Source organism: Rana temporaria, chromosome 8, assembly GCF_905171775.1.
Source record: "Rana temporaria chromosome 8, aRanTem1.1, whole genome shotgun sequence".
In the NCBI taxonomy this organism is placed as follows: Eukaryota; Metazoa; Chordata; class Amphibia; order Anura; family Ranidae; genus Rana; species Rana temporaria.
The window spans coordinates 154056347-154060303 of record NC_053496.1 but is presented as its reverse complement, the minus strand read 5'-3'; positions in this window follow the sequence as shown (position 1 = coordinate 154060303).

Here is a 3957-nt window from a genome sequence, read left to right as displayed (position 1 = left end):
AATAGGTTGTCAACTAGTTAGATGTGCAATTTATGCTCCTAAAACCCCCGATGGCGCTCCCTGCAGGTTGGGCATCGGTATGTGGCCAGGCAGTGGAAAAGTCTCACACATGGGGTATCGTTTTACTCAGGAAGAGTAGCAGAATGTATTTTGGGGTGTCATTTGTGGTATGCACATGCCATGTGAGAGAAATAAGCTATTACAATGACACTTTTGAGAAATTTTTTAAATAAAAAATAAAAATCTTAATTTTGCAAAGTGTTTTGGGAAAAAATGACAACTTCAAATAACTCACCATGCCTCTTACTAAATACCTTGGGATGTCTACTTTCCAAAAAGGGGTTATTTGGGGGGAATTTGTACTTTCCTGGCTTGTTAGGGTCTCAAGAAATGAGATAGGCCTTCAAAACATCAGGTGTGATCAGATGTGATAATTTATTATGATTTGCACTATAGCTTGTAGACTCTAAAACTTTCACACAGACCAAATAATTTCCAAAAAAATTGGGTTATTTTTATCAAAGACATGTAGCAGTATAAATTGTGGCCAAAATTTATGAAGAAAAATTAATATTTTGCAAAATTTTATCACAGAAACTAAGAAAAAAACATTTTTTTTCTAAATTTTCGGTCTTTTTTCATTAATAGCGCAAAAAATAAAAAACCCAGAGGTGATCAAATACCACCAAAAGAAAGCTCTATTTGTGGGAAAAAAAAGGACAAAAAAATCATTTGGGTACAGTGTTGCATGACTGAGTAATTGTCATTCAAAGTGTGAGAGCCCTGAAAGCTGAAAATTGGTCTGGTCAGGAGAGTGTTTAAGTGCCCTCATACTCCTGTTCCCTAGCATTGCGTTTATTTTAATAATGCAAAGTGTAGTGCACTAGTGTGGAGCAAACTGGTTCACCAGGGCAAGGTTGGTGTACTTTAAAATCAGCACATGTGATTAGGTTAATATAATGTAATTTTGGGGAAGATTCATAGATGATTTATTCTTTCATTTTAGAGGATCGTGAGTGTGCTCAGCACAAACCTTTGCAGGATTTGGAGGATAGCGCCGGACCCAGCAAAGAGCCACCAGTGGATAGCACATCCCCAGACACCAGATATGCTGAGGGTGAAGGAGTGCAAGAAATCCAAGATGAGCCTTTGGAGGTTGTTGTTTGCCCCAGTAAGTTTTTTGAACATGTGCCTTGCAAAATCAACACCTGTTTATTGTTTAGATGTCCACACCAAACACGCCCACAACACAGTACCAAATTATGTAGTGTATTCAACATTTGATCATGTAGAAGGGAGAGGTGGCAGAGTTGTTTAGGTAGATGCATGTGAAGACACATGGATATGCACCTGGCCCAAGATTTACAGAGTATTATCTGTAGTGTGTACATTCCCTAGTAGTGTAGGTGTATTATGAAGAGCAAAAAGGTTGCTAGCACTAATTGAGTGTCTAGGTTTAGGTAAGTATTTGCAGAAAATAGCCCTGAATAATAATGTGCTCCTTTTTTTATTGCCTCAGTCACTTGACCATCAAACCCATTAAAATTTTTTATCTTCTTCCAAGGCCACCAACTACCAAGATGCACTATTGGTCGGATCAGTGCTGATATGCTGCAGGCAATGACAGAGCTGGAAAATCTAAAGGAGGCTGCCACTGGTGTTCAGAGACGAATCAAGGATTATTACGACCTGTTAGCCAAATTTTAGTTTTTTTTGTCGTACATTTCTAGTTTCACATGTTCCCTCGTGTTCATTGTTTTTTCAGGGAAATTATTGCAATTAGCCTTGGTTGCACATGCTCAGTTTGTGAGAATTCAAAGAATTTGCACTACTTCTCTTTGCAATATGCACATTTTTGTAAATGTGACTTTTTCGGCCAATTCAATACTTTAATTGCTTGGTCATTACCACAAAATGACAATCTTTATGTGTGATTTCTGTGTCTCAGCTCAGTGTTTATCCACTCCTCTTCTCCTGGTGCATAAAAATTTAATTTTTCAATTTTTTAAGGGCTAGACCTTAAAATATGGAAAAGATGCACATCCAAGAATGCACAATGTATCTAGGTCAAAAGTGGAACAACTTGTCAATATGACCCTGGGATTGCACCAGGAGAAGGAGAGTTGAGAAAGACTGTGCTAAGGGTCAGTTCGCATCAGACGCAGTTACATTCATTTTGGTGTGCATTTTTGTGTGCGACAAAGATGCAGGCACAGTGTTTGAGAGGCACTCCATTATGGTTCCGGTCGGCTCTAGCTCACAACATGGTAGTCCGTTTCCGGTGATAAGGATGACTACATGTTGTGAGCTACAGCCAACCAGAACCCACGGAGGGCATGGAGACCACTGTGCATGCCTTTTTGCCCCACGAATGCTACACAGAATGAACAGAAATGCATCTGGTCAGACATTTACATTAGTAAATTATATTTTGGTGCGTGAATAAAGCTGAAAATGTTAACATTTCTTCTGAAAACACTTGGCAATGTCTATGGCTCGGTTTTAAAAGATGCATGTTTAGCGTTTCAAAAAACCAACACAATTGTGTTATTCCTGAACTACCAATGGTTTTGTAATTTGTAAAATGCCAAAAAGTCACATTGGATTGTGCAGGATTGAACAATTATATTTTTTCTAAAAATGTGTGGCTTCTTATTTATCTGATCACTACTGCCAGTATATTTGCATATTTGTCTAGGGAAAGTGACAGTGTATTATTGGAAAAGGGGTGTAGCAGAAACACAATGCATAATAATACTACACATAGCTGTTTACAACTTTAGAAAGGCAAAATTCAACATTTGCTTGGTTCTAAATATTTTATGCAAATCACAGCAAACTTTGACAAATATGTAAAATAATATTAATAAACACAGATAACAGCAGCTTGAAATTAGGCTTTTCAACAGAAACATCAGAAAGATTTAACAAAATCTACAGGACATTTTGCTGCCAAGGCACTGCCCCTCTACCCACAAAATATTCCATATACTGCTCCCGCACCAGACGGGCATTCTGGGAGGAGACAGCAGGTCAAGTTAGTTGCAGGGCTGGCATCACTGCGTCTTCAGCTGGCCGTCCACCTGAGGGGTCATCAGTATGGCCGGAACCAATGTAGTTAGCAGCATTCCTCCGTAGAAAATTATGTAGGATGCAGCAGCACAACACCACATGGTTAAGTTTGTATTCCGCCAAGTGAATGGCAGTCAGAAAAACCCGAAAATGACAGGACAAAATGCCAAAGGCGTTTTCAACCACCCTTCTGGCACGAGAAAGTCTATAGTTATAGATCCGTTGCTCAGGGGTGAGGTTCCTCATTGGAAAGGGCTTCAAAAGATGTTCCCCAAGAGCAAACGCCTCATCTGCCACAAAAACAAAGTTGAGTCCCTCCACGTTGTCCTGCGCAGGTGGCAAATGTAAGGTGCCAGTCGTAAGACGCTGATAGAATTCGGTATGAGCCATGACACCTCCATCAGAATGACGACCATTCATACCAACATCAACATATAGAAACTCATAATTGGCAGAAACAATAGCAAGCAGAACTATGCTGCTAAAGCCCTTATAATTATAAAAATAAGAGCCGGAGGCCGGGGAAAGGAACAATTCTGACATGTTTGCCATCAATGGCACCCCCACAGTTGGGAAAATGCCACTGATTGGCAAACTGGGCCGCAACATCCTGCCATTTCTCAGGGTTTGAAGGAAACTGTGGAGTCAAGCAAAGAAAAATTAGTTAATACTTGAGCAGAAAATATTACCATCAATTTTAACACATACATTATAGGGGCAAGAGAACAATAAAAAATATCCAAACATTTGTTGACTAAAAATTGACAACCAGAGCTAATAATATGCTTCCTGACTCCCTCTGGTGGCAGATTAAAAACATTTTGGGGAGATGATGTTGAATGGTTAAAGTTTGGCAAGTGTTAAGAACTCTCTCCTTTTCCATGG